The 25,417-nt window shown below is 43.3% G+C and overlaps 3 long non-coding RNA genes across 8 annotated transcripts; all 3 read right to left on the bottom strand.

Moving 5' to 3' along the window:
• Positions 1-1,870: 1,870 nt before the first annotated feature.
• Positions 1,871-4,846, bottom strand: LOC121627577. Of its 3 annotated transcripts, none has more exons than XR_006008074.1 (3): positions 4,814-4,846; positions 2,432-2,625; positions 1,871-2,207 (listed from the first exon to the last, which is right to left on the bottom strand). It is a non-coding gene; the product is annotated as an uncharacterized LOC121627577 (long non-coding RNA). The 3 variants fall into 3 exon arrangements; XR_006008073.1 differs by lacking the exon at positions 4,814-4,846 and adding an exon at positions 2,788-2,971; XR_006008072.1 differs by lacking the exon at positions 4,814-4,846 and adding an exon at positions 2,799-2,971.
• A 2,774-nt stretch (positions 4,847-7,620) lies between these two features.
• On the bottom strand, positions 7,621-10,771 carry LOC121627572. 2 transcript variants are annotated; one of them, XR_006008060.1, is made up of 4 exons: positions 10,719-10,771; positions 9,716-9,805; positions 9,245-9,438; positions 7,621-9,013 (listed from the first exon to the last, which is right to left on the bottom strand). It is a non-coding gene; the product is annotated as an uncharacterized LOC121627572 (long non-coding RNA). The 2 variants fall into 2 exon arrangements; XR_006008059.1 differs by lacking the exon at positions 10,719-10,771 and adding an exon at positions 10,670-10,710.
• A 10,873-nt stretch (positions 10,772-21,644) lies between these two features.
• Positions 21,645-25,067, bottom strand: LOC121627571. 3 transcript variants are annotated; one of them, XR_006008058.1, is made up of 3 exons: positions 25,035-25,067; positions 23,716-23,909; positions 21,645-23,484 (listed from the first exon to the last, which is right to left on the bottom strand). It is a non-coding gene; the product is annotated as an uncharacterized LOC121627571 (long non-coding RNA). The 3 variants fall into 3 exon arrangements; XR_006008057.1 differs by lacking the exon at positions 25,035-25,067 and adding an exon at positions 24,083-24,135; XR_006008056.1 differs by lacking the exon at positions 25,035-25,067 and adding an exon at positions 24,072-24,134.
• Positions 25,068-25,417: the final 350 nt, after the last annotated feature.

The raw sequence follows: 25,417 nt of genomic DNA, 5'->3' as shown, positions 1-25,417 counted from the left end.
GTACACCTTGTGGACGTTCATGTTGCATTAAGGTAAAGTTTGACTGGGGAGTGTTGTTTGATATATATATATATATATATAGACACACTTACTCTCTGGATGATGTATCAGGATCAATGTAGATACTCTGCAATAAATGCCTCTATTTCATTGTTGACTTAGGATAGGTATTTAGTTTAATTACTTTCATGAACCCAAATAAAGTAACCACTTGACCGTTATTACTAAGGACCCGTACCTGAAAAGGGGGTATTTCAAGTGTGGACAAAGTTTCCTCAGATCACGTGTGTAACAGCTGAAGGAAGGAAGAAGCTCAACAATTCTCTGCTCCCCCTGCTGGAGCCCTCTGGTAACTACTACCAATCTGACCACTGCTAATCTGATTTTTTAAGAGCACATGAATATTACAATACACCAGCAGTTGTAGACAGTTTATTGAAGTGTTCCCAGAACAGGACCTGAATCATTATTTCTGTTCATGATAATGATCAATATTGCTATTTCTGCATCTTTGTTAAATGAGAATGAATTGAATGAATGTGTTGCACACATGAGATGCCAAATATATCATTACTACTGATAATATTCATGAGTTCAGGCTGAAGCTCTCCAGCTCCCTCAAGTTGCAGCTGGTCCCCCAAAGGATCAGCCGACATTATTCATTGCAGGTAGCTACAGAAAGTTAGCTTGATGACATTTAGTCCCTGTTGAGTAGAGGCGGCGCCGTTGACAGAGAGGGTTTTTATGGTTCTTGAGAACTGCTCATCCTGCACTTCCTCAGGTCCACACCCTCCATCCCTGGGGTGACTGTGGATGTCACTTATGCTAATTGAGCCCAGTTAAGGGCACCTCAGTGTTTGTGATGTTGGCTTCTTTCTGCAGAGCTTGTGCGTAATTGTACTACAGTCAGTGTGCCCTTTTCAATCATTTTATATGTGAAAGATTGTTGTATTAATATATTCACATGTAATCTCAGCACATCACACCTGGAGTCTGGGATACAGAAGCTGGGCGTATGAACAAGCAAATGCACAAAACTCATGCTAGATCATTTCCAACACACTGACTCCTTTTAATGTTGGAGCAGACGGAGGTTTTCACATACAGTCAGACGATTGCATGTGTTCATGCAATTTCACAATGATGACCATGATGTATAAACCATGCCTACACGCTGCTAATTCTGACACAGACTTTTCTTATGCACATTTGAGCCTTTGTTTTGTCAATCCCAGGAGCACCATTTTGCCCCCAGCAGTAATCACCTGGAATATTTCATTCTGGCGTCATGTCTTGTTATGCACTTCCTTTTTTATTGTGAAACCTTACTCCCCTTTCATTCAGACCTTGACTTCCTGGTGTCCCTCCTGCCTGACTGTCTGCCCAGCCCTGATTGTCTCCACCTGTTCCTTGTTACCTCATGTATATATAGTCCAATGGAGGTGCAAATAAGAACAAACAAAGCAAAAAATTACAACAGTAAAAGTTTCAAGTGACTTTTGCCCTGCGGTAGTGGATTTGGATGTTTATAATCAGAGGAAACAGAGGTTATTGCACATAATAACTATACATTGGAGTCGTACAGTCTGACAGCGGTGGGAATGATGGACCTGCGGTAGCGCTCCTTCCTGCACTGAGGGTGTCTAAGTCGGCCACTGAAGGAGCTGCTCAGCTCCTCTACTGTCCGGTGCAGTGGGTGAGAGCTGTTGTCCATGATGGCTGTGAGCTTGGCCAAAAGCCTCCTCTCACCTACCTCCTCCACAGAGTCCAGTGGGCAGCCCAGGACACAGCCGGCCCTCCTGACCAGCTTGTTTAGTCTCTTCCTGTCCCGTTCTGTGCTGCCCGGGGCCCAGCAGATGACAGCATAGAGGATAGCAGAGGCTGCCACAGAGTCATAAAAAAAGTCCTGAGCAGGGGTCTGCAAACTCCAAAGGACCTCAGTCTCCTCAGGAGATGGAGGCGACTCTGGCCCCTCTTGTACAGGGCGTCAGTGTTGTGGGAACAACTTGGGGGAGGATGTGTTGTAGTGAAGGGTAAAATATGACACCTTGGGGCCACAGCAGCACAGAGACGACCATCAGCCACCAAGCTGCAGCCACAGCCAGGACGAAGACGAGGGAAGACCTGGAGAGGACAGTATGAGAGGTGGTAGGAGCATGATGACGTCCAGCTGAACTGGGAATGGCTGAAGTCACCTGGGGACGGATCTGGTAGAGCAATAGGGAGACAGAGAGGGGAGAGAGGGGGGTCAGGAACAGGTTTTTTTATGCACAAGGATCTCATATTCTACAGAAAGTGGTTTGACTGTCTCATTTCTTGACCATGCTAATAAATCCATACCAAATAGAAAAAATACATCATGTTGAAATTAATCAGTTTCTCCTTGAATTAATTTTGTGAGTGAAACAGAATAAGTTGAATTACAACTAACCCGTGTGATGTGCCCGTCTTTCACTCTGTAAATAGTATACAGATAGTTGGACCTCTCCTGACGTCAGTTGTAGAAGCTCCTCCACTGGTGCTGACACAACGGGACAAGGACAGGTGTGCTTGTGTCACCTGGTCACAGAGGCTTTGGAGAGGCAGCTCTGAATCTGCAGCCAGCCTCTTGGAGGGAATGTGGGCCTGGAGAGAGGGGATGTAGTCATAAGCTTTGTTGACTTTGACAGCGTAGACACTTCAGCACTTTGTATTCTTTTTAAAAGACCACAGTTCACTTCTATTAATCCAATTATACATTACAAGAAATGTATAATTTAAAGATTTAGCCTACAGTGGTTTAGTTACCTCAGACTTACATCACTTTGCTGTTAGCTGATGGACATGGGCTTAATGTCTGCTTGAGAATTATGAGTTCAGGAGCGAGGTGAGCCGCCTGGCCTCGTGGTGTGAACACAACAATCTCTCTCTGAATGTGGAGAAGACGAAGGAGATTGTTGTGGACTTCAGGAGAAGACGCCCCCAGTATGACCACCTTACCATCAATGGTGCTACGGTGGAGAGGGTAAGCAGCACCAAATTCCTGGGTGTGCACGTCAATGAGGACTTCTCCTGGACCACCAACACCACATCGATGGCGAAGAAAGCAAACCAGCGCCTCTACTTCCTCCGCAAACTGAGGAAAGCTAGAGCCCCGACCCCCATCATGCACACCTTCTACAGAGGCACCATCGAGAGCATCCTGACCAGCAGCATCACCGTGTGGTATGGCGCCTGCTCCACATCCTGCAGGAAGAGCCTCCAGTGCATCGTGAGAGCAGCTGAGAAGATCATCTGTGCTTCTCTCCCCTCCCTCCACGACCTCTACACCTCCCGCCTCACTCGCAAAGCCCTCTGCATTGCGAGAGACCCCACCCACCCGTCACACAGCCTCTTCAGCCTGCTGCCATCAGGGAGGAGACTGCAGAGTCTGCGGGCCAAGACCAGCAGACTGCGGGACAGCTTCGTCCACCAGGCTGTCAGGATGCTGAACTCTCTCCCTGCCCTCCCCCTCCTCCACACTAACACTCAACCTGGACTATAACTCCCTGCTGCCGCCCCCCAACACACACACACACATCCTGGGCTCTAAAATGCCCCCCACCACACATACACACACCCTGGACTCTGAAATGCCCCCACCACACACACACACACACACACACACACACACACACACACACACACACCCTGGACTCTACAAACTCTCACCTCAGGAAAACAACACACAGTTACTTTATTCACCACCAGTTGTTAAGCTAATTCTTTTTGCACTACCGTTTACATTTGCACTACTACATTCTAAATGTTTCATTGTTTAGATTGCACAGTTTTTACTTAGTTTGTACAGTTTTTATTTAGATTGTACAGTTTTTACTTACTTAGTTTGTACAGTTTTTATTTATCTCTCTTTTTTAATATATGTCCTGTCACAAAGGGGTTGAAGAGTAAAGCAATTTCGATTCTCTGATTGTCCTGCACATACTGCGGAATTGACAATAAAGCTGACTTTGACTTTGAGTTACTGAAAGCATCAGAAAAAACTAGGCAAAAGGCACAAACTTCAGGGACTAATGAAAATGACAACAGAGCAGCACAGGTGCTGTGCTGTTACCAAGTATTTGCATTGTACATTATCAATGAATACTGCTTGATCGATGCCAGTGGGCATCGCTTTATGGACGTCATGTAGCATTACTGTTAGCAATAAACGTGCGTATCACGTCTGGACACTGTTTTAATAGTGTTTGACTTATAACACAGTTCCTAGGCCACAGGCTGCCGACTAACACAACAGCCTTATTGGCTTATTTTGTTCAAAAAGTCACCTGGGATGTTCCAGGATTGAAACGCGTGTGAGTTTTCCACAGAAATGATGCTGATGTCGCAGCTGGTGCTAACAGCTAGCAACAAGCCAGCAGCAAACTTGCGTTGCTAGTGCTAGCTATGTGATGATAGCAAGCTACTAACTTTACCTACATGTTTGGTAGCTAAGCTTGCAATGCGGTGTGTGGACAAACACAATGCAATACTCTTTCAGTCATGCCGATAAAAACTTAGATCTGGACATGTTAGTACAAAGCACATAAAAGTTGACGTAGCTAGCAAACAAACAGCTGACCGGTCAACAATAAAAGTAACTCGGTTCCTCCTTCAGCTCCCGATTTTAAAGCAGCCATGGTGCCGCCAGGGACAGATTCAAACTTTCGTTTCAAGTAATGGCACGTAACACAGGCTCACGCCGAATACAAGCGAAGTGGAATATTTCATCATTTCATTAATTACCATTTGCATTCGCACTATACACAGCAACAGCCCGATGTAAATAGCTTACCTTCACTTCAGCTGTAGCCGGAGCGACAGGAAGACGCATGCGCACAGAACTCACACGCGCACGTTTCTTAAGGCGGAGTCAACCTCCACATATGACGTCAATGATCAAAGCACTTTTCTGTCCTTCGATCTTCACCGACTATGAATACAGGTACCCCAGAGCCAATAAGTCAGAAACTCATTTTTTTGGTGGATTAAGTTATTGAATTAAGAGACAGTTTAGCTTTTTTTGAGAACATTTGTGTTCAGTCATTTCATCGTAGATCCTGTTTGAAAACATTAACCGCAATGGCAAGAAGAGAGTATACAGGCAGAGTGATAAATTACTCTAACCAGAGACAGCGGCATTCTTTTGCTCATTCTGCACAGGGGTCGCATATGGAAGAGAGAAGGACCTTGCTGGAGAAACTCTCCAGCATAGAGGAGGAGAACAAAAAGTTAAAGACCCACCTCCAGAATGCCAACAAGGAGATCCGTCACAGTGAAGAACGGATCGGCTCTGTGCAACTACGTATGCGTGAGCTGCTGCGCAGACATGAGGAAACCGTCAATGCCTGGGACCACGAGCACAAGACGGTAACGGAGGACCTGAAAAAGAGAGATGAGCAGATGGCCTCTCTTAATCAGAGCCTCCTCGCTGAGAAAGAGGAATCCGAGAGGATGAGAGCCTCTTTAGATGAGCTTGAAGCCTCCAGTGAAGTGAGGGCCCTGAAAGAGAGTTGGCAGGCAGAAATGAGCCAGCTGAAAGAGGTCCTCATGGAGAAAGACGAAGAGATCAGCAGGGCCAACAAGAAAAGACGAGCTCGGACCAAAGCTCACTCCGTCACCAAGGCCGAGGTGAATGACGCAGAGGAGGCTCTAAAACAGAGCAAAGCTGCCTGCGAAGCTCTTGAGGAAGAACTACGAGAGCAGCTGGCAGCAAGAGACCAAAGCCACCAGAAGGAGCTCTCTGACAGAGAGGAGAGCTTCATGAAGGAGCTCTCTGACAGAGAGGAGAGCTTCAGAAAGGAGCTCTCTCGGACTAAGGAGAGCTTCAAGAAGGAGCTCCAGGACAGAGAGGAGAGCATCAGAAAGGAGCTCTCAGCTGCACAAGACAGGTACGAAGAGGAGCTGTCCGGACTCTCAGAGAGTTGGGCCAGAAGAGTAGAGCAGTGGGAAAGAGAGAAGGAAGAGCTGAGACAGATGCTGCTGCTCAAAGAGCAAACATGGGCGCAAAAAGAGGCAGCAATGAACGATGACATCAAACGCCTCACGCAAGAAAACATCCAGCTCACAACGAAGAAGAAGAAGAAGAGCTTCTGGAGGTCACTTTTTAAAATTTGATGACCCTCCCCTTCCTAAATTACTTTTAGATTTCTGTTCAATTTGATTTCCAAAAACATTGATCCATCTTCCTGCAGACACAATATAAAATTAGGGAAACTTTTGTGTCACAGCAGCAGAATTACAAGATTAGGTGCAAAAATAAACAAATTTGAAAGACTTTTTGAAAAAAAAAAATTAGGCAAATTGGGCACATTTATAGAAAAATGGAGTATGAAAAACACAGAAATCAAAATAAAATGTAACTCCAAGGCTCGGTCACACAACGTGAGGAGTCAAAGAACGAATTATTCTGAAAAATAAACAAAATTAAAATTAAACCCAACAACTGGGGGTCGCATCTGGAAGAGAGAAGGACCTTGCTGGAGAAACTCTCCAGCATAGAGGAGGAGAACAAGAAGTTAAAGACCCACCTCCAGAATGCCAACAAGGAGATCCGTCACAGTGAAGAACGGATCGGCTCTGTGCAACTACGTATGCGTGAGCTGCTGCGCAGACATGAGGAAACCGTCAATGCCTGGGACCACGAGCACAAGACGGTAATGGAGGACATGAAAAAGAGAGATGAGCAGATGGCCTCTCTTAATCAGAGCCTCCTCGCTGAGAAAGAGGAATCCGAGAGGATGAGAGCCTCTTTAGATGAGCTTGAAGCCTCCAGTGAAGTGAGGGCCCTGAAAGAGAGTTGGCAGGCAGAAATGAGCCAGCTGAAAGAGGTCCTCATGGAGAAAGACGAAGAGATCAGCAGGGCCAACAAGAAAAGACGAGCTCGGACCAAAGCTCACTCCGTCACCATGGCCGAGCTGAATGACGCAGAGGAGGCTCTGAAACAGAGCAAAGCCGCCTGCGAAGGCGACTCCAAGGCTCGGTCATACAACGCGAGGAGTCAAAGAATGAATTATTCTGAAAAATAAACAAAATTAAAATTAAACCCAAAACTGTATTTGACTTTATGGAATTAGGTGGTGGCTAAAGTGTATTGTTTGTGTAGATTGGATTGTTAACAGCCTGAAATAAACTTATTGGACTTGTAACAGAAAAACCAAAGTGTGTCTTATAATTGAAAACAGGGAGAAAAAGGTGACAGATGTGACTACTTTATATTCCAGCGGTTGTTTTGGTGTGTTGAGAACAGTGGTGATTGACAGCTCGGCTGACCAAATCAGCACGAGTGCAGGTTAATGACAGCATCTGTGTGATTGGACATTTTAGAGGAGAGATCACAGCCTTTAAACTGAAACACATGCACACTGCTTAGGTTCCAGGATTCAGAAAGAGTGGAAGGTGCAAAAAAGTAAACATAATATCATCTCGTCAACAAGCTGAGAAGGTGAAGATGTTAGCAAAGAGTTGCCTTTCAGCCAGAAGTCCAGGAGATTTAAGATGCCAGAGTTGTTGGCAAATGACACCGACTTCAACACTACAGAAACAATGCATGTATAATAATAATAATAATAATAAACTTTATTTATATAGCACCTTTCATAACAATGTTACAAAAAGCTTTACAAAATCAAACTCAGAATAAAACCAGATAAGGCAGAAATGGATCAAACATTTCCAAAAGCTTCCACAAAAAGAAAAGTTTCAAGATGAGATTTAAAAGACCTTAAATGTAGGCAATACAATTTTGAAACCATTTCAAAGTCTATCAGGGAGCCAGTGGCTGATAGAGGCAAGCAGAGATGTCATGCGATCATGCCTCTTTGTTGCTGTAAAGAATTGAGCAGCGCTGCTTTGCAGCACCTGCAGATGGTGGAGGGAGCCCTGGCTGATCCCCGAGTAAAGTGGGCACCCGAGGTCGCTTTCTTGGGGACTTGAAAAATGTGTCAAATTGACTGAACTTGCTTTATAAAGTTATGAGTTGAAAAAGAAAGAAAAGAAATGGCGGGAGTGAAGATCTGTGAGCTACAGAGAAAAAACAACACCTCTTTAAACTGATGGCAAGGCAACTTGTTATATCCTGGAGACATGCCATGATTTAAGTTGGACTAAAGCAGGCGGTCACCTAACTATCAGCTGAAGACTGAGATCAGCTGATTAAATGAGTCCAGCCTGGTGTGCTCCTCCTTGGTTGGAATGAAAACCTGCATTTAACTATTATCCATTTTTGCCATTCATAATCCTGTAGAGGGACTGATGACACTTCAGAGTTAATCTACAGCTAATTTTTGTCACCACTCAGTGCACATAATGACAATTATCTATATAGAGTGTAACATCGCTGTATAAACTCTTATTTGAGCTGCTAAAACATTTAAGCTGACAAGCTAATGGTAACACAGCTAGCGCTAGCAGATGTCTAGCTAACAAAGATTTTAGTTTCGCTTTATTTTATATATCTTCCTGTTTTTGGACATCCAGATTACTCGATAAGAAAAAGGAGCTGTGAGGAGATCACCCTGAGTTTTCTGTGTTCACTAGGCAGTGTTTTACTCTGTATGGATTCCACAAACTATATACGGATATTCCTAGTCAAGCCAGAACTTATTTGACAAATATCATAAACTATTCAGTGCAGACAATATTTGTGTCAATATTGAAAAACTTCAGTGAACCTCATTTTTACCACAAAGATCAACATAAGACAAGGATTTGCTTGAAGTTTATTTTTAGATCAAATTATCTGAAAAATATGTAAAATTCTGGACTAAATAATACGTATTCCATAAAATATAACTTGGGGGAGGATGTGTTGTAGTGAAGGGTAAAATATGACACTTTGGGGCCACAGCAGCACAGAGACGACCATCAGCCACCAAGCTGCAGCCACAGCCAGGACGAAGACGAGGGAAGACCTGGAGAGGACAGTATGAGAGGTGGCAGAAGCATGATGACGTCCAGCTGAACTGGGCATGGCTGAAGTCACCTGGGGACGGATCTGGTAGAGCAATAGGGAGACAGAGAGGGGAGAGATGGGAGAGAGGGGGGTCAGGAACAGTTTTTTATGCACAAGGATCTCATATTCTACAGAAAGTGGTTTGACTGTCTCATTTCTTGACCATGCTAATAAATCCATACCAAATAGAAAAAATACATCATGTTGAAATAAATCAGTTTCTCCTTGAATTAATTTTGTGAGTGAAACAGAATAAGTTGAATTACAACTAACCCGTGTGATGTGCCCGTCTTTCACTCTGTAAACAGGATACAGATAGTTAGACCTCTCCTGACGTCAGTTGTAGAAGCTCCTCCACTGGTGCTGACACAACGGGACAAGGACAGGTGTGCTTGTGTCACCTGGTCACAGAGGCTTTGGAGAGGCAGCTCTGAATCTGCAGCCAGCCTCTTGGAGGGAATGTGGGCCTGGAGAGAGGGGATGTAGTCATAAGCTTTGTTGACTTTGACAGCGTAGACACTTCAGCACTTTGTATTCTTTTTGAAAAGACCACAGTTCACTTCTATTCATCAAATTATACATTACAAGAAATGTATAATTTAAAGATTTAGCCTACAGTGGTTTAGTTACCTCAGACTTACATCACCTTGCTGTTAGCTGGTGGACATGGGCTTAATGTCTGCTTGAGAATTATGAGTTCTGTAAATCAATGCAGTCAGCTAGAATATTCTTTAAAACACTCACTGGTCGAGTGAACGTGAAGCGGTGATGGTGAACATGGCAGTCAGGTGGTGCTTCTTCACACCTGCTGGGTGTTGAGGTCGGTGGGCCATTCTGATGAAACACAACATTATCATCATGAGAACATAATACACACATTTACTACTGTCTACTGTTTCATTTATTGGGAGATAACACTACTGTGTCTGCAGTTACTGAAAGCATCAGAAAAAACAAGGCAAAAAGCATAAACTTCAGGGACTAATGAAAATGACAACAGAGCAGCACAGGTGCTGTGCTGTTACCAAGTATTTGCATTGTACATTATCAATGAATACTGCTTGATCGATGCCAGTGGGCTTCGCTTTATAGACGTTATGTAGCATTACTGTTAGCAATAAACGTGCGTATCACGTCTGGACACTGTTTTAATAGTGTTTGACTTATAACACAGAACCTAGGCCACAGGCTGCCGACTAACACAACAGCCTTATTGGCTTATTTTGTTCAAAAAGTCACCTGGGATGTTTCAGGATTGAAACGCGTGTGAGTTTTCCACAGAAATGATGCTGATGTCTCAGCTGGTGCTAACAGCTAGCAACAAGCCAGCAGCAAACTTGCTTTGCTAGTGTTAGCTATGTGATGATAGCAAGCTACTAACTTTACCTACATGTTTGGCAGTTAAGCTTGCAATGCGGTGTGTGGACAAACACAAAATGCAATACTCTTTCGGTCATGCCGATAAAAACTTAGATCTGGACATGTTAGTGCATAGCACATAGAAGTTGACGTAGCTAGCAAACAAACAGCTGACCGGTCAACAATAAAAGTAACTCTGTTCCTCCTTCAGCTCCCGATTTTAAAGCAGCCATGGTGCCGCCAGGGACAGATTCAAACTTTCGTTTCAAGTAATGGCACGCAACACAGGCTCACGCCGAATACAAGCGAAGTGGAATATTTCATCATTTCATTAATTACCATTTGCATTCGCACTATACACAGCAACAGCCCGATGTAAATAGCTTACCATCACTTCAGCTGTAGCCGGAGCGACAGGAAGACGCATGCGCACAGAACTCACACGCGCACGTTTCTTAAGGCGGAGTCAACCTCCACATATGACGTCAATGATCAAAGCACTTTTCTGTCCTTCGATCTTCACCGACTATGAATACAGGTACCCCAGAGCCAATAAGTCAGAAACTCATTTTTTTGGTGTATTAACTTGTTGAATTAAGAGACAGTTTAGCTTTTTTTGAGAACATTTGTGTTCAGTCATTTCATCGTAGATCCTGTTTGACAACATTAACCGCAATGGCAAGAAGAGAGTATACAGGCAGAGTGATAAATTACTCTAACCAGAGACAGCGGCATTCTTTTGCTCATTCTGCACAGGGGTCGCATATGGAAGAGAGAAGGACCTTGCTGGAGAAACTCTCCAGCATAGAGGAGGAGAACAAAAAGTTAAAGACCCACCTCCAGAATGCCAACAAGGAGATCCGTCACAGTGAAGAACGGATCGGCTCTGTGCAACTACGTATGCGTGAGCTGCTGCGCAGACATGAGGAAACCGTCAATGCCTGGGACCACGAGCACAAGACGGTAACGGAGGACCTGAAAAAGAGAGATGAGCAGATGGCCTCTCTTAATCAGAGCCTCCTCGCTGAGAAAGAGGAATCCGAGAGGATGAGAGCCTCTTTAGATGAGCTTGAAGCCTCCAGTGAAGTGAGGGCCCTGAAAGAGAGTTGGCAGGCAGAAATGAGCCAGCTGAAAGAGGTCCTCATGGAGAAAGACGAAGAGATCAGCAGGGCCAACAAGAAAAGACGAGCTCGGACCAAAGCTCACTCCGTCACCAAGGCCGAGGTGAATGACGCAGAGGAGGCTCTAAAACAGAGCAAAGCCGCCTGCGAAGCTCTTGAGGAAGAACTACGAGAGCAGCTGGCAGCAAGAGACCAAAGCCACCAGAAGGAGCTCTCTGACAGAGAGGAGAGCTTCATGAAGGAGCTCTCTGAGAGAGAGGAGAGCTTCAGAAAGGAGCTCTCTGAGACCAAGGAGAGCTTCAAGAAGGAGCTCCAGGACAGAGAGGAGAGCATCAGAAAGGAGCTCTCAGCTGCACAAGACAGGTACGAAGAGGAGCTGTCCGGACTCTCAGAGAGTTGGGCCAGAAGAGTAGAGCAGTGGGAAAGAGAGAAGGAAGAGCTGAGACAGATGCTGCTGCTCAAAGAGCAAACATGGGCGCAAAAAGAGGCAGCAATGAACGATGACATCAAACGCCTCACGCAAGAAAACATCCAGCTCACAACGAAGAAGAAGAAGAAGAAGAGCTTCTGGAGGTCACTTTTTAAAATTTGATGCCCCTCCCCTTCCTAAATTACTTTTAGATTTCTGTTCAATTTGATTTCCAAAAACATTGATCCATCTTCCTGCAGACACAATATAAAATTAGGGAAACTTTTGTGTCACAGCAGCAGAATTACAAGATTAGGTGCAAAAATAAACAAATTTGAAAGACTTTTTGAAAAAAAAAAATTGGCTAATCAGGCACATTTATAGAAAAATGGAGTCCGAAAAACACAGAAATCAAATAAAATGTAACTCCAAAGCTCGGTCACACAACGTGAGGAGTCAAAGAACGAATTATTCTGAAAAATAAACAAAATTAAAATTAAACCCAACAACTGGGGGTCGCATCTGGAAGAGAGAAGGACCTTGCTGGAGAAACTCTCCAGCATAGAGGAGGAGAACAAGAAGTTAAAGACCGACCTCCAGAATGCCAACAAGGAGATCCGTCACAGTGAAGAACGGATCGGCTCTGTGCAACTACGTATGCGTGAGCTGCTGCGCAGACATGAGGAAACCGTCAATGCCTGGGACCACGAGCACAGGACGGTAACGGAGGACCTGAAAAAGAGAGATGAGCAGATGGCCTCTCTTAATCAGAGCCTCCTCGCTGAGAAAGAGGAATCCGAGAGGATGAGAGCCTCTTTAGATGAGCTTGAAGCCTCCAGTGAAGTGAGGGCCCTGAAAGAGAGTTGACAGGCAGAAATGAGCCAGCTGAAAGAGGTCCTCATGGAGAAAGACGAAGAGATCAGCAGGGCCAACAAGAAAAGACGAGCTCGGACCAAAGCTCACTCCGTCACCAAGGCCGAGCTGAATGACGCAGAGGAGGCTCTAAAACAGAGCAAAGCCGCCTGCGAAGGCGACTCCAAGGCTCGGTCATACAACGCGAGGAGTCAAAGAATGAATTATTCTGAAAAATAAACAAAATTAAAATTTAACCCAAAACTGTATTTGACTTTTTGGAATTAGGTGGTGGCTAAAGTGTATTGTTTGTGTAGATTGGATTGTTAACAGCCTGAAATAAACTTATTGGACTTGTAACAGAAAAAACCAAAGTGTGTCTTATAATTGAAAACAGGGAGAAAAAGGTGACAGATGTGACTACTTTATATTCCAGCGGTTGTTTTGGTGTGTTGAGAACAGTGGTGATTGACAGCTCGGCTGACCAAATCAGCACGAGTGCAGGTTAATGACAGCATCTGTGTGATTGGACATTTTAGAGGAGAGATCACAGCCTTTAAACTGAAACACATGCACACTGCTTACATGGACGGCGCCAGGATTTTTTTTCTACCGGTGCTAAGGGGGGTCTTGACCAATACGTGAGGGTGCTAAGAAAATAATCGATTTTCATGATTGGTAACTTTATAAAGAGGTTCTCTTTTTTCAATAAAAGCAGCTAAATGATACACAGCACACGCATGTTCGAGTTTTTTTTATAATTGAATTTGGCCAAAGAATATTCAATAAATTATCTAAGCCTCATACAAGCGAACACAATAAAGCGATGGCTAAAATGTTTCACGTACAAAAGTGACAGATTCAGCACCGGACAGCGACCATGCGCCTGCCAATAACCAGACAATACCCAAAATGCGACAAATGTATTTATTCCATAGCACTTAATGAAAACTAACAACTATGCATTGGCAATGTTGTCTTTGATCACAACATCATAAGAGATTAAATAACAGTGAAATTAATAAGGCTACAAAATGCCGCCGCAACGAGAACAGCTTCATTTGGATCACAACATAGGCTACGGTCAAAAATGGAATTAATAGCCACAGCGAGAAGAAACAACAAACACCCTGTGCCTGTTAAATGGGCAAGGCAGACACTCAAAGAACGTAAAAGGAACATGCTCATCACAATCTTGGTGATTATATTTTTACCACAAACAAAAATACATGCCACGTCCCGCTGTGCATTCATTACAGTGTAACAGATTAAACCTCACATCATCACATCAAATGTATCGCAACGTCAGGGGAAAACTCACCAGACTCTGGTGATCGTCCTATAAGAGGACGATGCGTCTGTTGCTGTGGTTAAGTGCAAATGAGTCTATAATCTTCTGGACATCCAAGGCCTTGGTTCGTTCTGCGTATATGGACAGGCAGGCCAGGTTGCTGAGTCGAGGGTTTGCCGTCCTGTTTCTCAGGCAGGTTTTTACGCGCGGCATGCAGGAAAAACTGCGCTCACATGAAGCGGAGGTTACAGGCAGTGTAACAGATATGCGCAAAAGTTTATATATGTCCTCAAATGAGTCTTTGAAAGCATGGACAGAAATTCCAGCGTGCTGTTGACTGCTTCACCTTGTTCCTTTTTTCTCTCCAAGAGACGGCGCATTTGGCTACACTAATCAATGGGAAACAGGCAAGCGGGGATGGATTGGAACTCGTGAACTTTTTAATGTTTATTTTTAAACAAAAAAAAATATTAAAATATACAATGAAATTATTGAAATTGTGTTTTAACTTAATATACATGTATTATAATATGAAATAAAATTCTGGAGGGGCTTAACTGGGGCTAAACAGATTTTTGACGGGGCTATAGCACCCTCTAGCCCCAGTGTGGAGCCGTCCATGACTGCTTAGGTTCCAGAATTCAGAAAGAGTGGAAGGTGCAAAAAAGTAAACATAATATCATCTCGTCAACAAGCTGAGAAGGTGAAGATGTTAGCAAAGAGTTGCCTTTCAGCCAGAAGTCCAGGAGATTTAAGATGCCAGAGTTGTTGGCGTATGACACCGACTTCAACACTACAGAAACAATGCATGTATAATAATAATAATAATAATAAACTTTATTTATATAGCACCTTTCATAACAATGTTACAAAAAGCTTTCCAAAATCAAACTCAGAATAAAACCAGATAAGGCAGAAATGGATCAAACATTTCCAAAAGCTTCCACAAAAAGGAAAGTTTCAAGATGAGATTTAAAAGACCTTAAATGTAGGAAATACAATTTTTTAAACCATTTCAAAGTCTATCAGGGAGCCAGTGGCTGATAGAGGCAAGCAGAGAGGTCATGCGATCATGCCTCTTTGTTGCTGTAAAGGATTGAGCAGCGCTGCTTTGCAGCACCTGCAGATGGTGGAGGGAGCCTGATCCCCGAGTAAAGTGGGCACCCGAGGTCACTTTCTTGGGGACTTGAAAAATGTGTCAAATTGACTGAACTTGCTTTATAAAGTAATGAGTTGAAAAAGAAAGAAAAAAATGGCGGGAGTGAAGATCTGTGAGCTACAGAGAAAAAACAACACCTCTTTAAACTGATGGCAAGGCAACTTGTTATATCCTGGAGACATGCCATGACTTAAGTTGGACTAAAGCAGGCGGTCACCTAACTATCAGCTGAAGACTGAGATCAGCTGATTAAATGAGTCCAGCCTGGTGTGCTCCTCCTTGGTTGGAATGAAAACCTGCATTTAACATAGCTATTATCCATTTTTTCCATTCATAATCCTGTAGAGGGACTGATGACACTTCAGAGTTAATCTACAGCTAATTTTTGTCACCACTCAGTGCACATAATGACAATTATCTATATAGAGTGTAACATCGCTGTATAAACTCTTATTTGAGCTGCTAAAACATTTAAGCTGACAAGCTGATGGTAACACAGCTAGCGCTAGCAGATGTCTAGCTAACAAAGATTTTAGTTTCGCTTTATTTTATATATCTTCCTGTTTTTGGACATCCAGATTACTCAATAAGAAAAAGGAGCTGTGAGGAGATCACCCTGAGTTTTCTGTGTTCACTAGGCAGTGTTTTACTCTGTATGGATTCCACAAACTATATACGGATATTCCTAGTCAAGCCAGAACTTATTTGACAAATATCATAAACTATTCAGTGCAGACAATATTTGTGTCAATATTGAAAAACTTCAGTGAACCTCATTTTTACCACAAAGATCAACATAAGACAAGGATTTGCTTGAAGTTTATTTTTAGATCAAATTATCTGAAAAATATGCAAAATTCTGGACTAAATAATACGTATTCCATAAAATATAACTTGGGGGAGGATGTGTTGTAGTGAAGGGTAAAATATGACACCTTGGGGCCACAGCAGCACAGAGACGACCATCAGCCACCAAGCTGCAGCCACAGCCAGGACGAAGACGAGGGAAGACCTGGAGAGGACAGTATGAGAGGTGGTAGGAGCATGATGACGTCCAGCTGAACTGGGCATGGCTGAAGTCACCTGGGGACGGATCTGGTAGAGCAATAGGGAGACAGAGAGGGGAGAGAGGGGGGTCAGGAACAGTTTTTTATGCACAAGGATCTCATATTCTACAGAAAGTGGTTTGACTGTCTCATTTCTTGACCATGCTTATAAATCCATACCAAATAGAAAAAATACATCATGTTGAAATAAATCAGTTTCTCCTTGAATTAATTTTGTGAGTGAAACAGAATAAGTTGAATTACAACTAACCCGTGTGATGTGCCCGTCTTTCACTCTGTAAATAGTATACAGATAGTTAGACCTCTCCTGACGTCAGTTGTAGAAGCTCCTCCACTGGTGCTGACACAACGGGACAAGGACAGGTGTGCTTGTGTCACCTGGTCACAGAGGCTTTGGAGAGGCAGCTCTGAATCTGCAGCCAGCCTCTTGGAGGGAATGTGGGCCTGGAGAGAGGGGATGTAGTCATAAGCTTTGTTGACTTTGACAGCGTAGACACTTCAGCACTTTGTATTCTTTTTGAAAAGACCACAGTTCACTTCTATTCATCAAATTATACATTACAAGAAATGTATAATTTAAAGATTTAGCCTACAGTGGTTTAGTTACCTCAGACTTACATCACTTTGCTGTTAGCTGGTGGACATGGGCTTAATGTCTGCTTGAGAATTATGAGTTCTGTAAATCAATGCAGTCAGCTAGAATATTCTCTAAAACACTCACAGGTCGAGTGAACGTGAAGCGGTGATGGTGAACATGGCAGTCAGGTGGTGCTTCTTCACACCTGCTGGGTGTTGAGGTCGGTGGGCCATTCTGATGAAACACAACATTATCATCATGAGAACATAATACACACATTGACTACTGTCTACTGTTTCATTTATTGGGAGATAACACGACTGTGTCTGCAGTTACTGAAAGCATCAGAAAAGCAAGGCAAAAAGTACAAACTTCAGGGACTAATGAAAATGACAACAGAGCAGCACAGGTGCTGTGCTGTTACCAAGTATTTGCATTGTACATTATCAATGAATACTGCTTGATCGATGCCAGTGGGCTTCGCTTTATGGACGTTATGTAGCATTACTGTCAGCAATAAACGTGCGTATCACGTCTGGACACTGTTTTAATAGTGTTTGACTTATAACACAGAACCTAGGCCACAGGCTGCCGACTAACACAACAGCCTTATTGGCTTATTTTGTTCAAAAAGTCACCTGGGATGTTCCAGGATTGAAATGCGTGTGAGTTTTCCACAGAAATGATGCTGATGTCTCAGCTGGTGCTAACAGCTAGCAACAAGCCAGCAGCAAACTTGCTTTGCTAGTGTTAGCTATGTGATGATAGCAAGCTACTAACTTTACCTACATGTTTGGGAGCTAAGCTTGCAATGCGGTGTGTGGACAAACACAAAATGCAATACTCTTTCGGTCATGCCGATAAAAACTTAGATCTGGACATGTTAGTGCATAGCACATAGAAGTTGACGTAGCTAGCAAACAAACAGCTGACCGGCCAACAATAAAAGTAACTCTGTTCCTCCTTCAGCTCCCGATTTTAAAGCAGCCATGGTGCCGCCAGGGACAGATTCAAACTTTCGTTTCAAGTAATGGCACGCAACACAGGCTCACGCCGAATACAAGGGAAGTGGAATATTTCATCATTTTATTAATTACCATTTGCATTCGTACTATACACAGCAAGAGCCCGACGGAAATAGCTTACCTTCACTTCAGCTGTAGCCGGAGCGACAGGCAGACGCATGCGCACATTTCTTCAGGCGGAGTCAAACTCCATATATGGGCACACATCCATGACGTCAATGATCAAGGCACTTTTCTGTCCTTCGATCTTCACCGACTATGAATACAGGTACCCCAGAGCCAATAAGTCAGAAACTCATTTTTTTGGTGTATTAACTTGTTGAATTAAGAGACAGTTTAGCTTTTTTTGAGAACATTTGTGTTCAGTCATTTCATCGTAGATCCTGTTTGACAACATTAACCGCAATGGCAAGAAGAGAGTATACAGGCAGAGTGATAAATTACTCTAACCAGAGACAGCGGCATTCTTTTGCTCATTCTGCACAGGGGTCGCATATGGAAGAGAGAAGGACCTTGCTGGAGAAACTCTCCAGCATAGAGGAGGAGAACAAAAAGTTAAAGACCCACCTCCAGAATGCCAACAAGGAGATCCGTCACAGTGAAGAACGGATCGGCTCTGTGCAACTACGTATGCGTGAGCTGCTGCGCAGACATGAGGAAACCGTCAATGCCTGGGACCACGAGCACAAGACGGTAACGGAGGACCTGAAAAAGAGAGATGAGCAGATGGCCTCTCTTAATCAGAGCCTCCTCGCTGAGAAAGAGGAATCCGAGAGGATGAGAGCCTCTTTAGATGAGCTTGAAGCCTCCAGTGAAGTGAGGGCCCTGAAAGAGAGTTGGCAGGCAGAAATGAGCCAGCTGAAAGAGGTCCTCATGGAGAAAGACGAAGAGATCAGCAGGGCCAACAAGAAAAGACGAGCTCGGACCAAAGCTCACTCCGTCACCAAGGCCGAGGTGAATGACGCAGAGGAGGCTCTAAAACAGAGCAAAGCCGCCTGCGAAGCTCTTGAGGAAGAACTACGAGAGCAGCTGGCAGCAAGAGACCAAAGCCACCAGAAGGAGCTCTCTGACAGAGAGGAGAGCTTCATGAAGGAGCTCTCTGAGAGAGAGGAGAGCTTCAGAAAGGAGCTCTCTGAGACCAAGGAGAGCTTCAAGAAGGAGCTCCAGGACAGAGAGGAGAGCATCAGAAAGGAGCTCTCAGCTGCACAAGACAGGTACGAAGAGGAGCTGTCCGGACTCTCAGAGAGTTGGGCCAGAAGAGTAGAGCAGTGGGAAAGAGAGAAGGAAGAGCTGAGACAGATGCTGCTGCTCAAAGAGCAAACATGGGCGCAAAAAGAGGCAGCAATGAACGATGACATCAAACGCCTCACGCAAGAAAACATCCAGCTCACAACGAAGAAGAAGAAGAAGAGCTTCTGGAGGTCACTTTTTAAAATTTGATGCCCCTCCCCTTCCTAAATTACTTTTAGATTTCTGTTCAATTTGATTTCCAAAAACATTGATACATCTTCCTGCAGACACAATATAAAATTAGGGAAACTTTTGTGTCACAGCAGCAGAATTACAAGATTAGGTGCAAAAATAAACAAATTTGAAAGACTTTTTGAAAAAAAAAAAATTAGGCAAATCGGGCACATTTATAGAAAAATGGAGTATGAAAAACACAGAAATCAAAATAAAATGTAACTCCAAGGCTCGGTCACACAACGTGAGGAGTCAAAGAAAGAATTATTCTGAAAAATAAACAAAATTAAAATTAAACCCAACAACTGGGGGTCGCATCTGGAAGAGAGAAGGACCTTGCTGGAGAAACTCTCCAGCATAGAGGAGGAGAACAAGAAGTTAAAGACCGACCTCCAGAATGCCAACAAGGAGATCCGTTACAGTGAAGAACGGATCGGCTCTGTGCAACTACGTATGCGTGAGCTGCTGCGCAGACATGAGGAAACCGTCAATGCCTGGGACCACGAGCACAAGACGGTAACGGAGGACCTGAAAAAGAGAGATGAGCAGATGGCCTCTCTTAATCAGAGCCTCCTCGCTGAGAAAGAGGAATCCGAGAGGATGAGAGCCTCTTTAGATGAGCTTGAAGCCTCCAGTGAAGTGAGGGCCCTGAAAGAGAGTTGGCAGGCAGAAATGAGCCAGCTGAAAGAGGTCCTCATGGAGAAAGACGAAGAGATCAGCAGGGCCAACAAGAAAAGACGAGCTCGGACCAAAGCTCACTCCGTCACCAAGGCCGAGCTGAATGACGCAGAGGAGGCTCTAAAACAGAGCAAAGCCGCCTGCGAAGGCGACTCCAAGGCTCGGTCATACAACGCGAGGAGTCAAAGAATGAATTATTCTGAAAAATAAACAAAATTAAAATTTAACCCAAAACTGTATTTGACTTTATGGAATTAGGTGGTGGCTAAAGTGTATTGTTTGTGTAGATTGGATTGTTAACAGCCTGAAATAAACTTATTGGACTTGTAACAGAAAAAACCAAAGTGTGTCTTATAATTGAAAACAGGGAGAAAAAGGTGACAGATGTGACTACTTTATATTCCAGCGGTTGTTTTGGTGTGTTGAGAACAGTGGTGATTGACAGCTCGGCTGACCAAATCAGCACGAGTGCAGGTTAATGACAGCATCTGTGTGATTGGACATTTTAGAGGAGAGATCACAGCCTTTAAACTGAAACACATGCACACTGCTTACATGGACGGCGCCAGGATTTTTTTTCTACCGGTGCTAAGGGGGGTCTTGACCAATACGTGAGGGTGCTAAGAAAATAATCGATTTTCATGATTGGTAACTTTATAAAGAGTTCTCTTTTTTCAATAAAAGCAGCTAAATGATACACAGCACACGCATGTTCGAGTTTTTTTTATAATTGAATTTGGCCAAAGAATATTCAATAAATTATCTAAGCCTCATACAAGCGAACACAATAAAGCGATGGCTAAAATGTTTCACGTACAAAAGTGACAGATTCAGCACCGGACAGCGACCATGCGCCTGCCAATAACCAGACAATACCCAAAATGCGACAAATGTATTTATTCCATAGCACTTAATGAAAACTAACAACTATGCATTGGCAATGTTGTCTTTGATCACAACATCATAAGAGATTAAATAACAGTGAAATTAATAAGGCTACAAAATGCCGCCGCAACGAGAACAGCTTCATTTGGATCACAACATAGGCTACGGTCAAAATGGAATTAATAGCCACAGCGAGAAGAAACAACAAACACCCTGTGCCTGTTAAATGGGCAAGGCAGACACTCAAAGAACGTAAAAGGAACATGCTCATCACAATCTTGGTGATTATATTTTTACCACAAACAAAAATACATGCCACGTCCCGCTGTGCATTCATTACAGTGTAACAGATTAAACCTCACATCATCACATCAAATGTATCGCAACGTCAGGGGAAAACTCACCAGACTCTGGTGATCGTCCTATAAGAGGACGATGCGTCTGTTGCTGTGGTTAAGTGCAAATGAGTCTATAATCTTCTGGACATCCAAGGCCTTGGTTCGTTCTGCGTATATGGACAGGCAGGCCAGGTTGCTGAGTCGAGGGTTTGCCGTCCTGTTTCTCAGGCAGGTTTTTACGCGCGGCATGCAGGAAAAACTGCGCTCACATGAAGCGGAGGTTACAGGCAGTGTAACAGATATGCGCAAAAGTTTATATATGTCCTCAAATGAGTCTTTGAAAGGTTTAAGCATGGACAGAAATTCCAGCGTGCTGTTGACTGCTTCACCTTGTTCCTTTTTTCTCTCCAAGAGACGGCGCATTTGGCTACACTAATCAATGGGAAACAGGCAAGCGGGGATGGATTGGAACTCGTGAACTTTTTAATGTTTATTTTTAAACAAAAAAAATATTAAAATATACAATGAAATTATTGAAATTGTTTTTTAACTTAATATACATGTATTATAATATGAAATAAAATTCTGGAGGGGCTTAACTGGGGCTAAACAGATTTTTTGACGGGGCTATAGCACCCTCTAGCCCCAGTGTGGAGCCGTCCATGACTGCTTAGGTTCCAGAATTCAGAAAGAGTGGAAGGTGCAAAAAAGTAAACATAATATCATCTCGTCAACAAGCTGAGAAGGTGAAGATGTTAGCAAAGAGTTGCCTTTCAGCCAGAAGTCCAGGAGATTTAAGATGCCAGAGTTGTTGGCGTATGACACCGACTTCAACACTACAGAAACAATGCATGTATAATAATAATAATAATAAACTTTATTTATATAGCACCTTTCATAACAATGTTACAAAAAGCTTTACAAAATCAAACTCAGAATAAAACCAGATAAGGCAGAAATGGATCAAACATTTCCAAAAGCTTCCACAAAAAGGAAAGTTTCAAGATGAGATTTAAAAGACCTTAAATGTAGGAAATACAATTTTTTAAACCATTTCAAAGTCTATCAGGGAGCCAGTGGAGGAAAGCAGAGAGGTCATGTGATCATGCCTCTTTGTTGCTGTAAAGGATTGAGCAGCGCTGCTTTGCAGCACCTGCAGATGGTGGAGGGAGCCTGATCCCCGAGTAAAGTGGGCACCCGAGGTCACTTTCTTGGGGACTTGAAAAATGTGTCAAATTGACTGAACTTGCTTTATAAAGTAATGAGTTGAAAAAGAAAGAAAAAAAATGGCGGGAGTGAAGATCTGTGAGCTACAGAGAAAAAACAACACCTCTTTAAACTGATGGCAAGGCAACTTGTTATATCCTGGAGACATGCCATGATTTAAGTTGGACTAAAGCAGGCGGTCACCTAACTATCAGCTGAAGACTGAGATCAGCTGATTAAATGAGTCCAGCCTGGTGTGCTCCTCCTTGGTTGGAATGAAAACCTGCATTTAACATAGCTATTCACCATTTCTGCCATTCATAATCCTGTAGAGGGACTGATGACACTTCAGAGTTAATCTACAGCTAATTTTTGTCACCACTCAGTGCACATAATGACAATTATCTATATAGAGTGTAACATCGCTGTATAAACTCTTATTTGAGCTGCTAAAACATTTAAGCTGACAAGCTAATGGTAACACAGCTAGTGCTAGCAGATGTCTAGCTAACAAAGATTTTAGTTTCGCTTTATTTTATATATCTTCCTGGTTTTGGACATCCAGATTACTCAATAAGAAAAAGGAGCTGTGAGGAGATCACCCTGAGTTTTCTGTGTTCACTAGGCAGTGTTTTACTCTGTATGGATTCCACAAACTATATACGGATATTCCTAGTCAAGCCAGAACTTATTTGACAAATATCATAAACTATTCAGTGCAGACAATATTTGTGTCAATATTGAAAAACTTCAGTGAACCTCATTTTTACCACAAAGATCAACATAAGACAAGGATTTGCTTGAAGTTCATTTTTAGATCAAATTATCTGAAAAATATGTAAACTTCTGGACTAAATAATACGTGTTCCATAAAATATAACTTGGGGGAGGATGTGTTGTAGTGAAGGGTAAAATATGACACCTTGGGGCCACAGCAGCACAGAGACGACCATCAGCCACCAAGCTGCAGCCACAGCCAGGACGAAGACGAGGGAAGACCTGGAGAGGACAGTATGAGAGGTGGCAGAAGCATGATGACGTCCAGCTGAACTGGGCATGGCTGAAGTCACCTGGGGACGGATCTGGTAGAGCAATAGGGAGACAGAGAGGGGAGAGATGGGAGAGAGGGGGGTCAGGAACAGTTTTTTATGCACAAGGAACTCATATTCTACAGAAAGTGGTTTGACTGTCTCATTTCTTGACCATGCTAATAAATCCATACCAAATAGAAAAAATACATCATGTTGAAATGACTCAGTTTCTCCTTGAATTAATTTTGTGAGTGAAACAGAATAAGTTGAATTACAACTAACCCGTGTGATGTGCCCGTCTTTCACTCTGTAAACAGTATACAGATAGTTAGACCTCTCCTGACGTCAGTTGTAGAAGCTCCTCCACTGGTGCTGACACAACGGGACAAGGACAGGTGTGCTTGTGTCACCTGGTCACAGAGGCTTTGGAGAGGCAGCTCTGAATCTGCAGCCAGCCTCTTGGAGGGAATGTGGGCCTGGAGAGAGGGGATGTAGTCATAAGCTTTGTTGACTTTGACAGCGTAGACACTTCAGCACTTTGTATTCTTTTTGAAAAGACCACAGTTCACTTCTATTAATCAAATTATACATGACAAGAAATGCAAATTTAAAGATTTAGCCTACAGTGGTTTAGTTACCTCAGACTTACATCACTTTGCTGTTAGCTGGTGGACATGGGCTTAATGTCTGCTTGGCCATTCTGATGAAACACAACATTATCATCATGAGAACATAATACACACATTTACTACTGTCTACTGTTTCATTTATTGGGAGATAACACGACTGTGTCTGCAGTTACTGAAAGCATCAGAAAAACAAGGCAAAAAGCACAAACTTCAGGGACTAATGAATATGACAACAGAGCAGCACAGGTGCTGTGCTGTTACCAAGTATTTGCATTGTACATTATCAATGAATACTGCTTGATCGATGCCAGTGGGCTTCGCTTTATGGACGTCATGTAGCATTAATGTTAGCAATAAACGTGCGTATCACGTCTGGACACTGTTTTAATAGTGTTTGACTTATAACACAGTACGTAGGCCACAGGCTGCCGACGAACACAACAGCCTTATTGGCTTATTTTGTTCAAAAAGTCACCTGGGATGTTTCAGGATTGAAACGCGTGAGTTTGCCACAGAAATGATGCTGGTGTCGCTAACAGCTAGCAACAAGCCAGCAGCAAACTTGCTTTGCTAGTGTTAGCTATGTGATGATAGCAAGCTACTAACTTTACCTACATGTTTGGGAGCTAAGCTTGCAATGCGGTGTGTGGACAAACACAAAATGCAATACTCTTTCGGTCATGCCGATAAAAACCTAGATCTGGACATGTTAGTGCATAGCACATAGAAGTTGACGTAGCTAGCAAACAAACAGCTGACCGGCCAACAATAAAAGTAACTCTGTTCCTCCTTCAGCTCCCGATTTTAAAGCAGCCATGGTGCCGCCAGGGACAGATTCAAACTTTCGTTTCAAGTAATGGCACGCAACACAGGCTCACGCCGAATACAAGGGAAGTGGAATATTTCATCATTTTATTAATTACCATTTGCATTCGTACTATACACAGCAAGAGCCCGATGTAAATAGCTTACCTTCACTTCAGCTGTAGCCGGAGCGACAGGAAGACGCATGCGCACAGAACTCACACGCGCACGTTTCTTAAGGCGGAGTCAACCTCCATATATGACGTCAATGATCAAAGCACTTTTCTGTCCTTCGATCTTCACCGACTATGAATACAGGTACCCCAGAGCCAATAAATCAGAAACTCATTTTTTTGGTGTATTAACTTGTTGAATTAAGAGACAGTTTCGCTTTTTTTGAGAACATTTGTGTTCAGTCATTTCATCGTAGATCCTGTTTGACAACATTAACCGCAATGGCAAGAAGAGAGTATACAGGCAGAGTGATAAATTACTCTAACCAGAGACAGCGGCATTCTTTTGCTCATTCTGCACAGGGGTCGCATATGGAA

Source organism: Chelmon rostratus, chromosome 24 (genome assembly GCF_017976325.1).
Source record: "Chelmon rostratus isolate fCheRos1 chromosome 24, fCheRos1.pri, whole genome shotgun sequence".
Classification (NCBI taxonomy): Eukaryota; Metazoa; Chordata; class Actinopteri; order Chaetodontiformes; family Chaetodontidae; genus Chelmon; species Chelmon rostratus.
The sequence above is the reverse complement of the archived record's forward strand: the minus strand, read 5'-3'. Positions and strand labels throughout refer to the sequence as shown.